This window comes from Acomys minous, assembly GCF_964271855.1.
Source record: "Acomys minous genome assembly, chromosome: 1".
In the NCBI taxonomy this organism is placed as follows: Eukaryota; Metazoa; Chordata; class Mammalia; order Rodentia; family Muridae; genus Acomys; species Acomys minous.
The window spans coordinates 56,906,373-56,928,832 of NC_140483.1; the positions used below are offsets into that span (position 1 = coordinate 56,906,373).

Here is a 22,460-nt window from a genome sequence, read left to right on the forward strand (position 1 = left end):
CCCCCCGCCGTCCCCCTGCCCCCCTCTCTCCACCCCTCAACCTTCAAGTTCTAAACCCAGCTCAGCATTCCCAGCAAGGAGTCAGCTCCCTCCTAGGAAAGACAGCTTCCTAGCTGACTAAACACAGTGTGTGGGGAGTAGGATGAGGGGCTGGGGGTGGCGCTTTGGGCGTCACGGTGAGGGGTTGAGAGGATGCCACCAGCTCCTCCACAGCCTGCCCTGAGCCTGCCCTGGTGCGAATGCCATAGCAACACTCTGCTCTTGAAACGCGGGAGTTTGTGCTGCCATTGCAGAGCAGAATTAGGCAATTTAATTAAGGAGCTGGCAGCAGACAAACTTTGTGAGTTAAAGGCATTTTATTAAATCCCATTGTATTATGCAGCTTGGTTCCCGCAGGGGCTGTGGAACTGGGAGAAGACCAAGAATTCGCTGGGGGTTTCTTTTCCCTCCCTTGCTGCCTCTGGTCTAGCTTTGAGAAAGCAAATGCGGGGGTGGGGGTGGGGATCCCGACTGCGACTGCCTGGCCTCCCACCCTTGGTCCCAAGGCAGTAGTGTGGGGAATACAGCCCAAGTGCCTCTACTCAGACTGTGGGTTCTTTTTCAGGGCCAGGGTCTAATCTGGGCTTCGGCGTCAGCAATGCAACTCTGAGCTAGATGGACCTTGGGGGCTCCAAGGCTTGAGCCCGGTGTACAGAGGCGAGTAAATAAGTCCTGACAACTACACATCACAGAGAAGCCAACTCAGATTTGCCTGGTGGCGACATGGTCCCTGCAGTCCATGTGACTCCTAGTCCACATGAAGCGGAGCAGGGCCCCCTGGCTGGCAATCTCAGCAAGCCTCTGGGAGGCCTTCCTGTGTTAGCTGGCACAGGGGCATGGCTCAGTCCTGGCCAGTTCTGGAGACCATTGGCTTTTAGGGCATAGGGCCTCCTCCCCAGGCAGTAAGACTCGTGAGAGGCCTTGAGAGAACCCTGCTTCCCAATACAGAGCCCTGCTGTCCTTCTCTGAGCCTCCTGGTCATCACATCATGGACGTGGGCCACCCAGCCACCTGGCTCCACACACACACCACGGCAACCTCCTGGAGGCCATTTCCTCAGCTCTAGAGTCGGGGAAGTAACATATGAAATGGATGCCGCCGAGTTAGCAAAGTTCTCTGCCAGGCACTGGCCAATCACTGGCCCTGTAGATCCTCATAGCTCTGTTGCATCGTCTCCATCACGCAGACAAGGACACGGGCGGTAAAAGAAGGTAAGCCTCCGCCCGAAGCCACACATCTAGAAAGGGCAAGAACCAGGGCTGCCAATAATATGTGATTACATATAGATAGACCCGTAGCTGTGTGTGTGTATGCACACCTACACACACGTGCATGGGACACAGGTAGCTAATAACTTCTTGTTTAAAAGGGGATTTAAAATTTTGTCTTATTTATTTTTTATGTTTATATTTATATTTTATGTATACGGGTACTTTGTCTGCGTATATATCTGCACACCAGAAGACCGCATCAGACAGTGGTGTGAGCCACCATGTGGGTGCTGGGAATTGAACTCAGGACCTTCGGAAGGACAGTGAGTGCCCTTAACCACTAAGCCATCCCTCTGGCCCTGCTAATAACTTCTTTAGGGAGAACTCATGCACAATGAGCTCACGGTCACTTACTTTATTTCTTAGCTAGATTGGCCACTGTCCTAGCCTACTTGGACACAATTAATAAAATAACATAACCTGGGTAGTTGATAAACAACAGGATTGGTTTCTTGGAGGTGGGTAGTCCGAGATGAAGGCGTCAGCAGATGGGGTTGAGGAGGGCCTGCTTCTGTGTTCAGGAGAAGGCTACCTTCTCACTGTGTTCGCACGTGGGAGAGCGGGGTCACGCAGTTCTGGGGCTTTCCCACGAGCACTTATTCCAGTCATGACCTAACTGTATCCAAAGACCAACTCCTTACAGTGGGTATGACTACCCAGGTGACAGCAGTGCAGGACACCTTGGTGGAGCAATTTCTGTCCGCACCCTCTCCTCTCCCAGGATGCCCAAGAGCGAGCTGCGGCTCTCGGGCCTGGCTACAAGGCCTCGTCTCCTCCCCTCTCCCCTGCCTCTGAGACTCTGGGGCTTTCACCTGGTTACTACTTTGTCCCATAGCTTTGGGCACCAAGTGGCATCCTGACCAGTCTCCAAGTGAACAGACAGGACAGGGAAGACAAAGCTGCCACAGAGGGAAGGCAAGTGGCTGAGTGGGAGAGAGCCAGTCCCACAGCATTACACAGGTTGTCCCAGAAAACAGCGTTTGGCAGTGAGAAATCTGGCTTGTGTGGAAATCCAGACCAGGGATGATCTTACCAAGCTGCCATTTCCCTGTCTATAAAGTGAGTACCTACCTTGAATGCTCATAGGTGCCACTTATTAAAAGCTTACAGTATATTGGGCCTTTATAAAGTTTGAAAAAAATATTTTTTAAAAGATTTACTCTGTGTGTGTGTGTGTGTGTGTGTGTGTATGTGTGTTCTCTGAGCCAGAAGAGGGCACTAGGTCTCCTGAGTTATACCATCCATCATGGGTGCTGATGTGGGTGGTGCCAGCCTATTTTCTCAGGGAATGAACAGGGGATTGTCCTCCCAGTAATAATGATTAAAATCCTAATGAGGAACACCCTAAAGCTTCTATATCTATAATGTCTTGCCTTCAGAGCTCAAAACTCTGGGCAATTAACCAACTACGTGGCTGCCAGCCATACAGCAGGGTCCAGAAAGGCTTAGGTATGACCATACTGTCTCTTCCAGTCAGGAGAGAAGTGCAGGTGCCCAGGGACCAGCCTTAGAAGATGCCTTTGAGTGCCGCAGGCACAGCTGGAAAAGGCTCCTGGGTGCCCACTTCCTGTGGATCTGGTAGTATCCACACCCAGGATGATCCAGCGGGGAGGAAGGTGTTAGCTCAACTGGAAGACACCCCCTCCCAGAGCTTTCCAGCTGTCTCTGCTCAAGTAGGACTGCCAGTGTTTCCGTAGCCAGTGGGGAATCATATCCTGCAGGGCTAGCCCCTGCAGGGGACAGCTGATGGCTTTCTCTGGTCTCAGCCAGGAGTCATTACACACGGAATGCCTGGTTTAAACAACTGATTAGGTGGCTTTATTAGAGATGCACGTGCTTCCCAGCAGGGACGGATGGAAACTTCCCAGACCACAGCATCAGCCACTCTCCCGAAGAGCCTCTTCTGGGGATGCCTGCAGCCTTCCTCCAAGCCAGTGTCCGGAAGAGCTCTAACCTGGTCAGGTTGTCAGCCACGGAGCCCACGGCTGACTACCGGATGCCTGCCCACACCTTGACAAATACAAGGACCCTGCGCCCCCACTGGCTGTTGGACTTGCTGGGGTGTCACATTTTCTTCACCTCCGGGAACTTCAGGGGACACGGAAGATTGATGTCATGGTAAATTTGCCCCACCTGAAAAGCTCCAGTTACTCAAATGCTTTCTGAGTTTGGGAGCCCATGGTGGGGATTCCAGGTCAGGCCAGGGCTAGGAGGATATTTTGGGAAGCCTCAGGGTTCAGTTGTGAGGAGCTTTTCGGCTCTGTCCCTTACTGCTGCTCCCAGCTTGATTCAGGGTGCTGGCAAGCCTCTTGCCATGGCCGCAGCTTCCTTCTACCTGCTGGGGGAGGGGCCTGAGTGAAGATGAGGCTGTGGCGGCTTATAGACGCCTGTGTGGGGGCAGAGTGCTGGCCTCCTCTCCTACACAGGCAGTGATGGAGTGCCTTCCTCTGCCACATCTCCCCCCTCCCCCGCTGTGACAGCTCCATATCTACCGGTCCCTGTCACCACGCTGACAGCCATTAATGATGAAAACAGCCCCAGTGTCATATAAATTCTCCCAGAATCCTAGAGGCTGGAAAGAGATCGGGGTTGGGAAGCTAGCTGGGAACCAAATGCTTTCCACTGCACGGCAAAAGAGAAGAACGAACCCTCCAAAACATTAAAGACTTGAGTTCAAAGCCCGCCCTGGCACCTTTCTAGCTCTATAACCTTGAACAAATTACTTAGCCCTTCTGCGTGTCCATTTCTAGATCATAAAATGAGAGCAGCACCCTACGCTGTTGTCTTGAGTGTTAGACAGGATCATGACAGGGAATCTGGCACACGGCGGGTGTTCAACAGGAGCTTCCCCTTCCCCATTCAGCATGGGCAGCGACACAGAATTACTATCAGTTAGGTCTCAAAACCCGGGACAAACTGAGGCCTCCCTTAGCCGCACCAGTGGCTGCTCTGGAGATATCCCAGCGGGCGAACCCCACTGCCTACCTTAAACTCTGCAGTCCAGACGCTGGGCTAGGCCTTTCCCCCACGTGTCTGTTCCCTACTTAACAGCCATTTTGCCTATGCCGGGTCTCCTGGCGTCTTTGCCTCTTGACCGCTGCTCCTGGTTCCCACTCTCCTGGCCTTGTGGCTTCTGGCTCACCCTGACCCCCAGCTCCTTACATGGACCCATTCAGTCTGCCGGTCTTGTTCACACTGAACTCTTCCAGAAGCCTCTGGCTCTGCTCTCCCTCATACCTACGATAAACGTTCTCCTTCACCCATACCTAGACGTGTCATGCTCTCCTTTTTGTCCTTTCACGATCATTCATTCAGGTAGCACCGGTGCAGTATGACGGATGGGGGGGGGGATGCTGTGGGGGTGGCCGCTTGAGTCAGAGGTACTCTCCCCGTGTTTCTGGCTGGAGTCTACCAGTCCTCATGGCTTCACCATGAAGCTGCCCCGAAGCCACTCCCCGACATTCCACAGCAGCCATCTGGGCCTCCCTTCTGTGTCTCTCTTCTCTCCCCTCTGTCCTCATGAGAGCTGCTAATCTCCTTGGTGACTAGGGCAGATCCTCCTTCAGTCCTGCCACCACCTCCGTCCCTTGTACTCATAGGATCTGGAGCCGTCCTTTGTGCTTCCAAGTCTTTAAATCTGTCCTTCTGGAATTTTCTCCACTGCTGGGGAATTATTAGTTATTTGGCTCTCATCATCTCCCCTGTCACAGTTCCTGCTGCCATAGCGCTGACCCAGCCTTAAGCGGCTTGCCTCCCCTCAGGCTGAGCTCCTCAGAGCAGGGGCCTGGATACATGCTCAGTGTTCACCTGTTTGTGTTAGGTGGGATAGACTATGGGGGTCCCCTTTGTGAAGAGGGCAGTTCCTTTCCCACTTGGTCCTTAGCAGAGCAGGCGTGGCTCTGTGTGTGTAGACAAGGCCAGGCCCGATCAGTCAGACGTGCAGCCACATTGAGTCCGCCATTTTCTATGCAAATCCAATGCAGAGAGCCACCATCAGCTCAGGTACCTTCTCCCCCTTGCACCTGCACAGAGAGAGGGAAAGGACAAAGAGGGCACAGGGAAGGGACGCACAAGCTTGAGAACTCAGCCACGTCTACCTCTGAGGCTGATACCCTGCAGTTATTAGATCAATGAAGAAACCAAAGTGACTTCCTGGCCAGGAGCCATCCAAGAAGCTACACAGCTAAAATTGGAGCCAGATTGGTCTAGCCTTGAAGCAAGAGTTCTTTTCTAAGCTGCTTCCTTCTGCGCAAATTGCAACATGGTCCCAAGAGGAGTCTGGGAAAGGCTCACACTGAAAAACTGTTATCTCTGTGGTTTGCATTCTTGCCTTCTCTCCTTCACTGAACACAAATGATAGGTATATGAATGTACAAATTTGTGGGTTGGTAGGTGGCTGGATGGGTAGGTGGGTTTTGTGGGTTGGTAGGTGGATGGATGGGTAGGTGGGTTTGTGGATTGATAGGTGGATGGATGGGTAGGTGGGTTTGTGGGTTGGTAGGTGGATGGATGGGTAGGTGGGTTTTGTGGGTTGGTAGGTGGATGGATGGGTAGGTGGGTTTGTGGGTCGGTAGGTGGATGGATGGGTAGGTGGGTTTTGTGGGTTGGTAGGTGGATGGATGGGTAGGTGGGTTTTGTGGGTCGGTAGGTGGATGGATGGGTAGGTGGGTTTTGTGGGTTGGTAGGTGGATGGATGGGTAGGTGGGTTTTGTGGGTCGGTAGGTGGATGGATGGGTAGGTGGGTTTTGTGGGTTGGTAGGTGGATGGATGGGTAGGTGGGTTTTGTGGGTCGGTAGGTGGATGGATGGGTGGTGGGTTTGTGGGTCGGTAGGTGGATGGATGGGTAGGTGGGTTTGTGGGTTGGTAGGTGGATGGATGGGTAGGTGGGTTTGTGGGTCGGTAGGTGGATGGATGGGTAGGTGGGGTTTGTGGGTTGGTAGGTGGATGGATGGGTATGGGATTTGACTGTTAATATTGACTTCTGGATCAGGATGAGATCTTTCCACTTCAAACTCAGCAAAAATTTCTCACAAGTGTGCTTCTCTATTTTGGGGCATTGGTCAATTCCAGATGTAATAAAGTCGACAACTAAGAATAGTTATCACACCTCCACCCTTTGTCAACTTCACACACAATCATATCCCCTCCTATCTTGATAAATTTCCTAATAATAACATTAAGGTTAAAAAAAAATAGCCAGGTATGGTAGTGCACACCAGCATTTGGGGAGGCAGAGGCAGGCCAATCTCTGTGAGTTTGAGGCTAGCCTGGTCTACAAAGTGAGTCTACAAAGGACAGCCAAGGCTACACAGAGAAACCCTGTCTAGAAAAACCAAAAGCCACATAAATAAATAAATAAATAAATAAATAAATAAATAAATATTGACTGCCAACTTAACAGGATCTAGGACCACTGACAAGACGAGCCCCTTTCCTTTCTTCCCCAACTTGCTTTTGGTCATGGTGTTTCATTGCATCAATAGAAACCCTAACTAAGACTGTATAGGTAAGATAGGGTGGATAGGTGTACAGATGTGCAGGTGACTAGATGGATAGTGGATGCATAGATGGGTGGACAGGTGAATGTATGCATCTTTGTGTGTATATTCATATGTACAGGCGTCTGCATCGATGGAAAATTGGCTGCTTTCACTGCAGAGGACAGCATGGTGGCATGGGGGTCCCCACATCATCAGCTTCTCAGGCATCCTCTAGGTGGCAGCACATGAAGCAAGGGGTTGCCCTCTCTCCTTACTGACAAGAAGCTCCAGACTGGCTTCTTCTCTGACTTGGTGACATCCCTGACCAGTTACTAACTTGCCATCCCACTGTGTGCTGTCACCTGTACTACACGGCCAAGTCAAAGCATGGGAGGAGGACCGGAGGAAGACGTCCTCTGTGTGAGAGAAGAGGGGTATCTCAGACGTGGGAGAGACAGAGGAAGGGCTGGGAACAAGCTGCTTGGATCCAACCAGCCCATCTCCCCAGGGGCTTGATGCCGTTATTTGGATAAGAAATATGTGATTTGAAACACTTGCTACTTTGCATTTTTTCTTAAAGAAACCAACCAATGAGCAACAACAACAACAACAACAACAAAAAACCAAACAAACCCTGTTGTTTCCATTGAAGTTGAGAGGAAATAGGGACAGAGAGCCACAGTAGGGAGATGGAGGGGGAAGGAGGAGGAGCTAACAGCGAGGAACAGTGGGAACCTCCTTCCTGCAGGGATGAACTGTGCCACAGCCAGCCCCCCTGCCCCCCTGCCCCCCCCCGCCTCTTCCCCCCCTCCCCCCCCCCCACCCAGGCCACTCTCAGACCATACCAAGGTCCTAGAAAGGCTCACATACTTCCTCTGTAGGCGTCAGGGCTGCCCAGAGCGTGGCTGGCTTGTTGGCGCTGCAGTGGGGGTGGGGGTGCTTAGAGCTGGCCTCTGTTGACCAGAGGATTATGGGTGACAAAGGAAGGAAGAAGCAACAGAGGCTAGAAAGGGGGCAGAAAGGCCTTCGGGGCTGGGCATGCGGGGTTAATGGTTCGTTCCCTTCAGGAGATTTCATGCCACATTGAATAAATAAAATACTATGCAATTGTAAAAGATGCGTTCCACAGCGTATTAGATGCACCATGCTGTCACTGTGTCTGTCGGCCACTCTTGGAGTGACAGATGGCTTATCAAAAAGCCACTCTGACATTTCCAAATGTGATGTTTTGATAGAGGTGCCACTCAACGGGCCAAGCCTCAGGTCCAACTTGAATGTAAATGAGAAACGTTCGCTTCCTTTGTCTCACAACGTAAAAGGAAGACATTCGGACAAGGCTTTCTTCAGGACAGCTAAGGATGGAAGGCGGGAGTGTCCCAGAGGCTGGCACGTGAGTGGAAAGGGAAGCTGAGTACCAACCCTCAAAGAGCCTAAACAGGAATGGCAGAGGCCAGGACAGTCTGAAGTCCAGAGGAAGCTGGGCCAGGTGAGGTGGCTTAGGTTTCTGAAGTGGGTCACCTTGTGACTAAGAAAAAGGAACAGCAACAAGAACCGTGGCCTAAATTGTCCAATGTGGCCGCCTTACAAGTGGCCACTGGGCAGCTGTAATTGTGGGGGTCCAAATGGCGCCAGCCTGTACATGCAAACACACACCCAACATGGGTACTGGGAACAGAACCCAGGTCTTCTTTTTCAAGAGTGTATTCTCTCTCTCTCTCTCTCTCTCTCTCTCTCTCTCTCTCTCTCTCTCATGTATGTATGGTGTGTGTATTTTGTTTTGTTTTGTTTTTTGTTTTTTTTGAGACAGGGTTTCTCTGTGTAATCTTGGCTGTCCTGGACTTGCTTTGTAGACTAGGCTGGCCTTGAACTCACAGCGATCCACCTGCTTCTGCCTCCCAAGTGCTGGGATCAAAGGAATGTGCCACCGCCACGCCCAGCTCTGAAATAATATTTTTATATATAGGTTTAGTGATAATAAGTTTTCCTGTTTCCTTTTACTTATTGAATGTGTTCATTCAAATACTACCATCCTTCATACTGTGGGCTCTACTCTATTTCCTCAGGATATAGACTGTGGATTAGAGACTTAGGTTCCAACCCTACCTCCACCACTTACTTGGAGACTCTGCTAAAGTTGGACTATCAGGAAGAGCACAGGACTATGACTGGTTGGGTTAGGAGTTGGCAGTAGAAACAGAGAGAAGGATCTGGGCAGGCCACAGGCGAAGGGGGCCACCTATAAGGCTGCCGTCACTGTCATGGGCCTTACTGCACACTCCCAGCATAGCAGAGCTGGATGAAGCCGGAAAGATGCTCCACTCCAGGGCCCCCAGAAAGGCAAGTAGGAGAATCTTCTCTTTCCCCATGTCCAGGTGGATGTCCTTTCTGCCCTGCAGAACCTCTAGCTACGCCAAAACCAGTTACATGGCCCTGTCTGGCCTGCAGGGTAGACTCTCAGGGCATCTTGCTATTGTGCAATTGGGCATGACCAGCCCCACTTTCCAGATGAGGAGCCTCAAGCTCGGGACTCAGTGTTATTCATGGTGGTAGCAGGCCTAGATCTCCACCTCCCCTAGCCCCCCGCTGCCTCCACAGACACACGAAAGGCAGCAGGCTGGGTAGGGCGAGCTTTTTCCAGAGTCACCCCCACACACAGCCTGGTGGCAGCGCAGAGCCAAGGCCCTGTCTTCAAGTTGTAAGAGATCAGAGGAAGGAATTGTAAATGGTCACAGAGCCAGCTCCAGAGCTCAGGACTCCTATTCTGAACATGTCCTCAAGCCCCAGGGACCAAGACGGGTAGATAAGTGGTCCCCTCTGCTGTAAGTGGGAGAAGCTGGAGGGACAGTACTTTCCTCTCCCAGCTGCTGTTCAGGACCCAGGGCACAATCCTGCTGAGGCTGGGGCTCACAATGCACAAGAGTTAGGGCTCTGGGCTGGTCGGCTCCATATCTAGAAGCAATTAGGGAGGTTGAAGGGCGGGTGGGGAGATTTATCTTTTCATCCCCCGAATGTGGCATGGTTCTCTCGGTTCACAGGTGTAGTACAAAATGACTGCACGGACAGATGGACGGGTAGATGGATAGATAAATCAAACCAACGGAATCAGACATAAGGCTAAGTGGGGTGAGGGATGGGTCAAGGTAGAAGAAGATCATAAGGACCAGGAAGATGCTTCTCCTTTCTTTCCTGCAGCCTTGGATGCCCTTGGATGCAGCAGGCGTTGCTGCGGGCGCGATCACAAGCGAGCATTTTAAGAAAGTACGTAGGAGGTTCTGTAAGTGTTGACCAAAAGGAGGCAGAACCCTGGGGTCCTACGGGGTCCTGACCTTGACTAGGAACCCCCTTCTCTCTCCCGGCCTTGAATTGTTTATCAGGAATTAGGGTCAGGCTAACCAGACCAAGGTCACTTCCTAATTGACCCCCACAGCTGGTGGATGGGAACACCTAAGCGTTTTTTCTCAGCTGCTGCGTCAAGGCAGGATGGGAGAAAGAGCAGGTAGAAGCTCGTTGGCAAGAGGGAGGCAGACAGATGCTCCTGCAAGCAGGCCCCTGGAGACTGCACGGCTAGAGGTAACTGGCTGTGACAAGGTTCGAGCCCGCAGTCAATTCCATTCAATAAAGCTTTGATTGCCTATGAGCCTTGCAAACAGGCAGCTTCCCTGTGCGCCACAGGCTCTCTTCCTTTTCTTCCTCCCGCTGCACCCACCCTGGGCGTTGTGCCAGCCCTAAAAGAGGTCCCTCGGCCCCAGCTGCAAGGCGGGCAACTGAGGGTTAAATACCCACTGGCAGGTGAGGGCCTAGGCCTGGGGACAGTGGGAGTCGGAGGCAGCCGGAATCACTTAGCCCTCATTAGTCCAAATTAAAATCAGGAGTGAGATGACAATTACAATTTGCAGTGGGCTAATTGTTTTTCCTCAGAAGCTGATCGTTTCGCAGATTGGGGAAATTAATTGTTTGAAATCCCAGGTGGACTGGCTTTGAACCCAGTGGAGGGAGGCAGGCCCAGCTAACACCTGGACACCACTCCCTCAGGTAGCCACCGACAGTGGTTTTCTGCCCTTATTGGTCCTCATGCAGGGCCAGGGCTGAAGGGAGCTTTGGCCTGCATGACCCTACTTGGCATCTGACTGGAGGACCCTGGGCCCCAGAAAGCCTTCTTGAGTTTGCCAGATGTTTCCATTTCCTTTTGGGGTTTAATGGCCTCCAGGATGTTGACTCCCTTACTACACCTGACAGCCCCACTATGTGTCCAGCACTAAGGGGCCATTGCTCTGCACACTGTAGTTACTGCTCTCATGGGTGACATGGGGTGGGGGCATCATGTGTGACAAAGGTGACAAGGGCTCGGAAGGCACTTCGCAGGCAAAAGAGCTTTCCAAAGACCTCCACTTGGAACCTGGTGATCCTGCTGCCTTACATGGCAAAAGATTTTAAGGTCAGAGAACGAATGAATGTCTTGGGCTGCTTTCCGAGTGGGACAGCTCTAGGCAGATGAACCCTCTAGGGAGGGTCTTCCTACAGCTCAAAGCAGAAGAGCGCCAGCATTTTTTGAGATTTGATGTGCATCCCACCACTTGTGAGGAGCAGGGAGCTGCGCAAAGGGCAGCAGAGCGCCTCTGGGGGCTAAGGGTGGCTCTCAGCCGATGGCCAACATAGAAACAATGTTGGTCCTACAATAGGACCTGATGTCACCAAGCACACAAGTGGGGCGTAGAGCAGACCCCCCTCCCTGGTCTGCCTGACACCTTGGTTTGGCCTTTTGCAGCCTAAATCTGAGAAAACAGCCTGGCAGCACAGCTGGACCTGTGAGGGGCAGTACCATAAAACAATCCTTGAGGGTGAGGCTTGAAGCTGCTATGGCTGTGGTGACGTGTCACCTGAACCAGGGTAACAAGGTCGTGATGTGGTGCTCTGGTACTTCAGGCAGCCTCTTGGAAGGAGAGACCTGTGAACCGAGACCGGAATGGTGAGAGAGCAGGGAGGGGGCGAGCAACTTGTCTCTATGTTCCAGTGTTATCACCGGAAGTCCTGCATTCCCTAACCCTCTCCCGCCTGGGGCAGGGGAGAGTCCACGACTGGCAGAGGGACTAACAAGGCAAACACTCTGGGGAGAAGGCACCCTGTGGGGAGCTCTGTCAAGATACAGGGGTGATACAGGGGCTGAACGGAAACTGAGGAGGGACCTGTCTGCCCAGCCCCTCTTCCCAGCTGTGTGGCTGGACAGGCACCCCTGTCCACTTACCTTGCCCTGCCCTGCCCTGCGCCACCTCCCTCCTCTCTGATCCCCTTGCCCAGCTGGCCCCTACTAGTGCCCAGGTGTCTCCACGTGCCAAGGTACCAGGTGCCTGCTGCTGCCTTCCCCAGCAGGGTGTTGGCATACTGCCGAGCAGTACAGCAGCGCAGGGGGACATTTTCTCAAGCCATCTTTAATTAGGGAGACAATAGGAGCCTGGGGAGAAGGGAAGAGAAAGGTGGTGGTGGACTGCTTGGAGATTTGTCAAAACAGTGGCAGTACACCTGAAGAACTCCATGGAAGCAGAAAGAGAGGGGGAGGGAAAGACAGGCAGGCCCGGGGACCCTCCGTGCTGTCCTGTCACTCCATGTGGAGTAGGGACTGGATAAATGGCTGCTTCTTGTAGGAGAGCCACACTTCCCACTGCTGGATCGCATCCCCCCTCTCAGCTGAATTCTGAGTGTCGGCATCCTCATGCTTCCCTGGGTTCTGGTCCTCTGCTATGAAGTGATGGTACGCTGGTCCCTGCACTGGGACCCGCCAGGCGCTGTTCTCAGTACTTAGCATGGACTCCAGCATCTAGTCCTGTGATGCACTTACCCTCATCTGTAAGCAAAAATGTAAGAGACAGGGCCTTGCAGCTATAGCTGGGGTTTGAATCTTTGCTGCTTAGCCTCAGCATCCGTGTCCTTAGCCCCTCATGCCATACCTATATTTTTCTCCCTCTTCCTTCTCTCTCTCTCTCTCTCTCTCTCTCTCTCTCTCTCTCTCTCTCTCTCTCTCTGTTTTTCGAAACAGGGTTTCTGTGTAGCCTTGGCTGCCCTAGACTCGCTTTGTAGATCAGGCTGGCCTTGAACTCACGGCGATCTGACTGCCTCTGCCTCCTGAGTGCTGGGATTAAAGGTGTGCGCCACCACGCCCAGCCCTTCTCTTTTTCATAGTGCATCCACTCCACATTGGCGCTTCCTTCTCTCTGCCAGAGACAGGGGCAGGTAGTATAAGAGCCAAACATGGTCCCGGGGCTGCCCTGAGGAAGCCTTCTACACAGGGGCAGACAGGCAGGTGTGGTGTATGGCTACGGCATGTTGCATGGACATCTGCAGTCTAGGATGATGGGTTTGGGGACTCCTTCCCCCTTAGCGTCTGTTATTTCTGTTTCCTCAGCACCATCTCCTGCCCTCTGGCTCTCTGTATCTGTATGTGACAAATCACATTCATTGGTAGGTACACTATAACATTATTACTGAAAAATGAGAAAACACAGAAAAGCATGGAGGAAATTTAAACTATGCCCCGTTCTACCTCCCTGGGCTAACTGCCAAGTACACTCTAACACCTTCTCTTCCGCTTTTTCCTCTCTCCCTGGTCTCACGCCACCTTTTAGTTATTTATTTTTTTAAACGAAACAAAAACATTGTTTTGGATACAGTACAGCTTCCAGTTGCTTTTGAAAATTGTTTATTTTTATTTCATGTGTATGAGTAGTTTTGCCTGTAGCCGGTATATCCACCACATGCGTGCAGTGCCCTAAGAGGCCTGAAGAGGGAGTCAGAACTCCTGGAACTGGAGTTAGAGATGGTTGTGAGCTGCCATGTAGGTGCTAAGATCTTAAACTGAGATCCTGTGCTGTGGGAAGCAGAGGACAGCCTGCGTGAATTTAGTCCTGAGTAAATGTGCATTGTTGACATGGGCACAGCCATGTCCAGGACCCCAATGCCCAAACCTCATGGGACCTTCCCAGGTGAGGCGCAGAGGTATGACAAATGCTTCCTTGGGGGTCCAAGAAGAAATGCCGACAGCGTGTAAGAAAAATGTCCAACCATAGCTTTGTCGGCACCACACCATGACAACCGCTGAACACTGTTCCCCCACCGAGACTGCTCCTATGGAGATCTGCTTAAACCTGCCTCCTTGACTTTAGCTAAGTGCAATAAATATACCCTGTCTCCTTGATCCAGTTGTACTCAATAACCCTGCCTCTCTACATAATAAACAAGCAGAGCTGAGGCTTTCCCATCAGAGAGCCCAGACCACCCAACCCCAGCTTTTCGGTTTGTGTGTTTGTCTTTTCTACATTCCTTCACTGCCCCAGTCACATCAATCTCTGGAGCCGTACAAGAACTTGGCATAGTACAAAACCAGTAAGTGCTCCTAATTGTTGAGCCATCTTCCAAGGCCTTTCTGCTGCTTTAAAAGAAGAAGAAGAAGAAGAAGAAGAAGAAGAAGAAGAAGAAGGAGAAGGAGAAGGAGAAGGAGAAGGAGAAGGAGAAGAAGAAGAAGAAAATTTCTTGAAAATTTGCATGCTTACATGCCTTTATTTAATCTGCATGGCTAACAACATTTTGGGAGGACTTGACATTGAAATGACCTTCCCAGGCATTTCTGAAGGTGCTGTTCCATCGTCTGCTTGCTACCAGGGTTGCTGCCAAGCAGTCTGCTGCCCCCCCGCCCCAAAGCCTGTCTTTGTCTTTCTGGATGCTTGCAGAATCTTGATTTTTATCCTCAAGGTTGTGATATGTGAGATGGGGTCTTGACACGTTACGCAGGCTGGTCCTCAAACTCCTGGGTTCAAGCAAACTCCCCAAATCCTGGACCTACAATCATTGTTGTTACATTCAGCTTTAGTGGGGGTTCTTTTTAAAAATCATCACCAAGCAGACTCATCAAGCAGTCTAAAATATAACCCTCATTATTTGAGGGGACAGAGGACCCACACAGTGGATAGATACGTATTTAAAGTGCTGGGCACCGAACTTAGGGTCTTGTGCAGGCTAGGCAAAGATTTTGACACTATGTTATATCCTGGGCCAATCACATCTGGAATAAAGTAACAATATAGCAGCAACATGGAACCGTGAACACATGCAAAAGGCCAGACATGAAAAGCGACACACTAAATGATTCTGCTTACATGAAATGTCAGAGGAGGCTGTTTTATAGGCATAGAAAGGAGTTAGTAGTTGCCAGGGACCGAGGCATGCCGGGGGTGGGGGGTGGGGTGGGGGGGAGGGGGGATAGGTGGCTATTAATAGGTACAGGGCTTCTTGTGGGGGGAGTCGTGAAAATATTTTAGAATTAGGGGTGATGGTTGCATAGCTTTGTGAGTCTACAAAAGACCCACCAAATCGTGTGCTGTAACAGGATAAATTTTATGATGTGTGAACTAGTTCCAATTTTTAAAAGCATCCTATATTCTTATTTTGTGGCCATAATACCTTCTTGGAGGGTATCAGCTATGGTGGGCTGTTGTCCTGGTGGGTGCCCCCGCCCCCTTCACCATCGTGTTGATTTCTTCACATTATTTTTCTGTCCATTTCTATCCTCTCCTCCCAATATTAGACATTTTCTTTTAAAATCTCGTAGTTTTTGGCCAACAGTTGACATTTTTTGCGAGAGGCCTTGGAAGGCCGATTTTAGAAGTTCCACATGCCTACGCAGAGCTGTGAAATGGCAGGAAGGGTCACTTTGAGAAGGCTCAGTTCCGGTGCTCCCAGGGTCACGAGTGTTCCCAGAGCTGCTGGAGAAGGGGAGCAAAGGACCTCTTCCTGTTGCCCGAAAGCTCTCGACAACTCTCCACTTTTCAGCATCTTGCCTCATCTCCACTTGTATTTGTGTTTATGTTTCCAAGTGTTCACTTTTTGGTCAGCATCTCAGGGGTTCTATTGCTATGAAGAGACATTTAATTTAAACACGGAGATTTAGTCCATTAGCATCATGGCGGGAAGCGTGGCAGCACGCAGGCAGACACGGTGCTGGGGAAGGAGCTGAGAGTTCTACGTCTTGATCTGCAGGCAGCAGAAGGGGACGGTGTGCCGCACTGGGCATAGCTTGAGCACAGGAGACCTCAAACTGACACACCTGCTCCAACAAGGCCACACCTCCTAATAGTGCCCCTCCCTATGGCCAAGCATTCAAACACATGAGTCTGTATGGGGGGTGGGTATGCCTATTCAAACCACCACAGTCAGCCTATCTGGTAAACACTTTTCTCTGGGGTACTTTGGGGGGGGGGTAAGGCAGGGGCAGTAACAGGGTGAGATGCAGTTAGGTGACCTAAGATGTCACTGTTCCATGCCATACCTTCAGGGCCATCGCGTTGCTCTGAGCCTCTGTGTGGCTCTGTGGCAGGAGTCTGCCTATCCCTCCCCTGCAAGCCCTCGAAGAGGCTTTTTTCCCTCTGCAGAGTCGATGTTCATTAGCGGGTTCTCTTCTCCCTACCCCTCATTTACTTTCAGCTCAGCGTGGCTTGGGAGGTAGCAGAGAGACTCCTGGATGCGCTTAGTCTGTACGCTTAACCGGAATGCCCTCCGAGCCACTGCGGCAGCAGACGCCGGCATGTCAGCCTCAGGATAAAGTGGCATCTGCTGTCCTGACCGTACTCTGACACGGTCTATATTGCTGACTTTCAAGGGCTGAGGCTGGAACTGAGAGGGCGCCTGGGCAGCTGGGAGTTAGGGACCGTGCCCTCGCTGGTCATTCATCACGTTCCCAAGCCATACTTTCCTGCATTTTATGGAGGAACGGGATGTAGTCCTCTTCAACTCATAGACACAAGAAGGGCTGGGCAGTATCCCCTGAGAAGGTCAAGGGTCTATTGTACCTCTGTTGCTATGGAAACCAGTTCCCTGGTGGCAGTCATGTTTGTACCATCCACAAGGATGTGGTACACGCAGATTGGAGCAGAGCAGTCCCCAGAGAGAAAGCCGCCTTCCCCCTAACCACTGGCCACATCCTTCATGATGTCTCCAGCGTCTTCTAGCCTGAGTGCCTTGCCTGGGGCTTGCCCTGGAGTGTGTCAGCTCAGAGAGAAAGGAGAGAGAGGAGGAGCCTGTTGGCCTGCTAAGGTCTACAGTTACTCAAGGCTACTTGGAGCTGCTTTGAAACCCACTTCCTAGGACTTGCGCTTTCTTGTTCACGTGTGTGTGTGTGTGTGTGTGTGTGTGTGTGTGTGTGTGTGTATGTGTGTGTCGCGGTGGTGACACAGAGTTCTTAGACTGTGTGTGGGTGTTGGATAGTTCAAAAGTCATTTCTGTTTGGCTTTGAAATGCATCATAGGTTTTCCTCGCCCCCTCCCAACACACTTACCATGCAAATGAGTTAATATGTGTGAAGTGCTTAGAACAGCCTGGCTCATGGTAAGTGCTTTATAAGTGTTTGCTATTATTATTATTACTAAAATTGTATTTAGCTTGGGCCCTGTATGAAAACAAATTTGCATTCTCTGCAATTTTGCAGCTTTCTCTTAACAAAGAAAATGGATGCTGCAGAGACTCAGAGACTGAGGAATCCTAGGTCTTTGGACATCATGTGTGGGTAGTTTGTCTTACTGTTTCACTGCCCTGACACATTACCAAGAACTGCTGCTGGTGCCTGCAAAGGCATTCGTGGCCTCTTCCCAGGGCGTCCTCATGGCCGCCGTCGGTCTCTGTTCCTCCTGTCCAGTTTCCTGCCCTGCTCACTGCTCCTCCCAGCCATTGGTTCTTTCATCTATACGCGTGTCCCAGCACTCCCCGCCTTCTCTACCACAACCACCACCACTTTCTTTCCCACTTCTGGGCTCGGTACTCTTAGAGGCAGGTCTCATTCATTTTTTACAGCCAGAACGCCCAGCATGGGGGCTGGCATGTCATAGATATTAAAAATGTTTGTTTTCCTCTGGGAGATGAGCATCATCCTGTTTCCCTAGCAGCTGCCCAGTGTCCTCTACCTGTCCCCCTCCTCCTCTCTTCCTGACATGCGCACACACACACACACACACACACACACACACACACACACACACACACCCTCTCCCTTCCCCCCCCCCCCCCCACCGAGGCTGCCTCTCTGCCTGGCTGGGTGGGTGAGGGAGGAGATGGTGTTTCCCGTTGCTAGGAAAGCCCTTCTGACCCAGCTGCAGAGAAGGGCTGGAATTGGTCCCGCAGCTCAGCATGTCAGCGCTGATACCTACACGCAAGGAGGAGGCTCGTTCTGTGCAATTTCCATCTCATTTGTCTCTTCATTTGTAGCTGAAATTGGACAATTTCATCTGGAGTGTGCCTGGACTTTCTAGCAACCTGCACCCAACAAATGAACAACTTCAGTTGCTGTTCAGAGAGGGACTGGCGGGAGCTGGCCCAGGGTGTCCCCGGCTGCTGAGCCTCCTGTGTATGAAGGTTTGAAGAGTGACACCCCTACGTGTGCTTTCCACACCTGAATGTAGTCTCCACAAGGTGGAGCGAGGAGGACCAGAAAACTGAAATGACAGGGGGTCTAGCTAGGGTTAGACCTGACTGCTCTCTGTGTCTCAGAAGCCACAGCACACAGGATGGGAGCGAGGCGCCATTGAGGGCAGGCAACACTGACATAATGCTGAGGGAAAGAAGCAATACTCCATCCAGGTGAAGTAAAAAAAAAAAAAAAAAAAAAAAAGATAAGATGGATCTTGTGGCTAGGCTCCAAATTCCCTTTTTTATTATGGGATGTAAGGGAACAAAGGTGGGACTGTGTGTGATGGGCCTTGATCTGGGAGTGATGACATGAGGGACACTGTATACCTCATGTCCAAGTTAGTCAAGCTGCACCCCGAGAATCTGCTTGCTCTTTATGAGTTGTACTTCAATAAAACATGGGGGGGGGTTCCCCCTGAGTGGTTTTCAAAGTTTATTGTGCTTACTATCTTCATGGGAGCTTTTACTTGAAATACAGATTTCTGGGCCCCACCCCCAGTCCGAACTGTAAATGTATTGTTAATTTTTTCCATTATATATTCACTGTCCAGGGAATCTGCAGTTTTAATGTTCCCCACCCTTAAGAATATTTTGAAGCAGGCAGTCCACAGGCCATAGAAGACCTCAGAGAAGCTTGGGCAGCAATCTAGACAAAAGGTCCTAATGGTTCAACTGCTGTTTTGCCAGGAGCCACACAGGTGGCAACGTGGCGAGGGGTTCCTAGTTGCCTTTGACAGGGAAGGTTAGAGGCTGTGGCCAGGCTGTGGCACAAAGGAAGGGCCGTCAGAGCTGCAGATGAGACAGTTGAGTCAGCTTGGATCAGGACAGGATGAAGACAAAGGGAGAAAATTCCTCCAAGTTCGGAGCTTTCTCCAGCACTCCTGTCCCTGGCACCCGGCCAGGATGGCTGGCTGGGTAACCTCATCAAGTGGCCAGCTGCCCAGGGAGTGCGGTCCCCGGCAGAGGGATGGCATACGATGGCAGGGTCTGCAGAGGGATCTCATCAGCCTGGCATTCTTCAGCATGCACCTGCTGTTCAGCAGGGATGTGAAACTAGATCTCGAAGGCATGTGACTGGAGATGTGCCCCCGGGGAGAGTGCAGACATTGTGATATTTCAATAGACAGATGCCAGGGTAGGCTGGGTGTCGGAAAACACGTGCAAAGGATGTCTTCTGAGCTGCTCTTGAAGCCATGAGAGGCCTCTGACAGAAGGAGCAGAGCCACACACAGGACACGGGACAGATTTCCAGTATCACAAGATGCCCAGCCCCTCACAAGACCATCATCACCGAGTAATCCTCTGGCTTGCTTACAGATGATGTCACCAAGACATGTTCACCAACCTGTCCAAAGCCACAGACACACACAGCAGGAACAGGACTCATGTCCATGTGGCTCAGGACTGTCCACTGTCCTTACTATCTTTCTCAGTCTGTGACAGACATTTAAGGACCTACAAAATGTTCTCACCTTACTAGAGTTTATGAGTACCTCATGTGAGGCTGATGCTGAACTTTACTCTACAGAAAGAAGACTGATCTGAGTCAGAGAATGACAAAGCCAGGCTGAACAGCTGGTCAGTAGCTGGGACATGGAACTGATAGACGTTCAATTCTTCTCTGTCTCCATCTCCTTCTCCTTCTCCTCCTTCTTTGTTTGTTTGTTTGTTTGAGACAGGGTTTCTCTGTGCACTCCTCGCTGTCCTGAACTTGCTTTGTAGACCAGGCTGGCCTCAAACTCACAGAGATCTACCTGCCTCTGCCTCCTAAGTGCTGGGATTAAAGTTGTGCCCCACTGCGCCCTGTTTGAAATTGAATACTAAGTCTGCTGCAATTTTTAGTCACTGGGGATGGCCCTTCTAAAGATAAAGCTTATTTCACAGTGATTGCAAACCGACTTTTCTGGGCCCCTTTTTGTTCTCAGATGACTCGGGACTGGACAGAGGAAATGGCCCTGATGGGGAAAAAAGAGGCCCAAAGAGCTGTGGTGAGGCTCACGGTTACACAGGACTACACAAGACCCTGAGCCAGTGATGAAGCGTGGACCTACATTTCCTCACGGCTTTACTTCCACAGCCTTTGAGATGTCCCTTCAGTCTGTGTTTTCTGCCCCAGGTGCCAAAAGTGGAGCAAGGACACCAACCAGCACTGGGGTGAGGGGACAGGTAGCTGTGCGCAGGCCTCAGCTCATGGACTTGGGGCGTGTCAGAGCGGCACAGGCAGGGGCAGTGGATGTCATCTGGGCCGCAGAGATGATCCTTCCCACTACTAGTTAACCTGGCTAGCCGGGAGCCCGTGCACAGCACGGGAGGCACACCGAGAAGTAGCTGCTCTCCTGCAGTAGCTGCACTTACTCAGTGTGCAAAGTCTTCAGGCAAGGGCGGCTTGGGCATGCATGAGGTCATTATTCACTCGCTCCTTCGCAGCAAACAGTTTGAACCAAAATGTGCCTTCTCCTGGCTGCCCACTTTACACTGGGAAACGCACGCCGCCTTCTCCAAACTGAGCGTTAATTAGACCAGTGACTGGGGGCTCTCCAGTCAACACAGCGCACGTCGGCACAGGTGGGCATTCTGCTTTACTCTGCAAGCTGCTTTTTTTTGTGTGTCTGTTTGTGTTATCCATTCTTTGCACCCTGCCTTCTAGCACCTCCCTAATGGAAAGGCAGGACACAGCCCCACAGCCTAGCACTCATCTTCCCAGCCTGACCCTTGGGAAAGGCTATTAAGCTGCTGTTTCTAGATATAGGAGGAGAGGAAAAAAAAAAGATAAAATAAAACAAATAAAAAAAGAAAAAGAAAAAGAAAAAAGAAACAGTGCTCAGGGGAGCAGTGGAGGGCAGAGAGACTCAGAGTCGGAGCTATCTATAAGTCAGGCCCCAAGGAGAAACAACGTAAGCTTTCAAGGTAGAAAGAGCTCCCCAACAGCAAGGCCAGAGGGTGGACTGTTCACTGGAAGAGGTCAGGCTCTGCAGGAGGCTAAGGTCACTGCTGCCCCCATCTCAGTTAAAACATGAGAAAGCATTGCAGAAGGAAATACAGAGGCCAGTATATCAGCCTATTACAGATGGGTGATTCCAGCTCATCCAATCACCTCAGCCTGATGCCTCCTCCCTGTGGCTGCTGCCCCAGCACCCTGCGCAGCCTGACAGAACATGCCGTGCGGCATACAATCTGCACTGTGGATGTGGGCAGGTGTGGCTTCTGCCATCCTGCCCAGTCCACCTGCCTTCCCTCTGGAAAGAGCTCTTAAGGCACCCTCATCCCCCCACCCCCACCCCAGGAAACTCAACCACTTACTTTCCTTCCTCTGCCTTTAAAACTAACAGTCAAAGTGTCCCCTTGGCCTGCCCCCTCCCTCACTCCCCCCCCCCCCCCCTACACACAGCTCCCTCCTCCTTAAGCCTCTGCGAGTCGCTTTTAGAGCTTCTTTCCATCCATGCCTCTCTTGGACTCTCCTCCTTCTGGGTCCAACCTCTGCCCACCTGCAGGCCCGTCCTCCGCTTTTACAGGCTTTCCTTACAACCTCTGGTAATCTCTTGTACCACCAGAGTTGGCCCAATGACTGTCTTTCACACAGGCTTTCCCTTCCTGTTCGGTTCCCTCAAGCAGGAAGCTTCTACTTGTGTTCTTAGAACCAGTCCTAAATCAGACATGTCACCCCTCTGTTCTTGTGGCGGCCCCACTTCCTAACACCCCATTCCATCTGTTTTAGTCAGATAGAATAAATATAGTAAATAGATATTTAATAATATTAAAAATAAAGATAGTCGGCTTTCTGCTACTATAACAAAATACATGTGGTACATCAACTTACAAAGAAGAAAGGTTTACTGAGCCCACAGTTCGAGAAGTTTCAGTCCTGTTGCTTTGGGCCGCCGGTAAGGAAGTATATCATGGCGAGGAGCATGTGGTGAGGCAGGGATAGGAAAAGAGGAAGAGGCTATGGTTCCTACAATCCATCCCTTTTGAGGACATACCCCAGTGACCTAAACCTCCCAACAGCACCACTCTGGAGAATACAGTTCTAACACACCGCCCTTTGGGACTCTTTGGTGCCCCGGTGGCAGAGTGCTCATATGTTCCAAGGCTGAGGACACAGTTCCAAACGGGCACCAAGAGGCCACAATTGCTATCAAGTCTCATCTTAAACTGTCCCTAAACATCTCAGTAGACTGTGTTTGCTTTCCTACAACATTTCTCCCCTGAGCTTGTGTTGTCCCTGGGG

At 51.2% G+C, this 22,460-nt stretch overlaps 1 protein-coding gene across 2 annotated transcripts in view; it reads right to left on the bottom strand.

Annotated features, from left to right (window-relative positions):
- LRRN2 (leucine rich repeat neuronal 2) overlaps positions 1–22,460 on the bottom strand; it is a 58,839-nt gene that overhangs the window by 15,740 nt on the left and 20,639 nt on the right. The window lies entirely within an intron of this gene.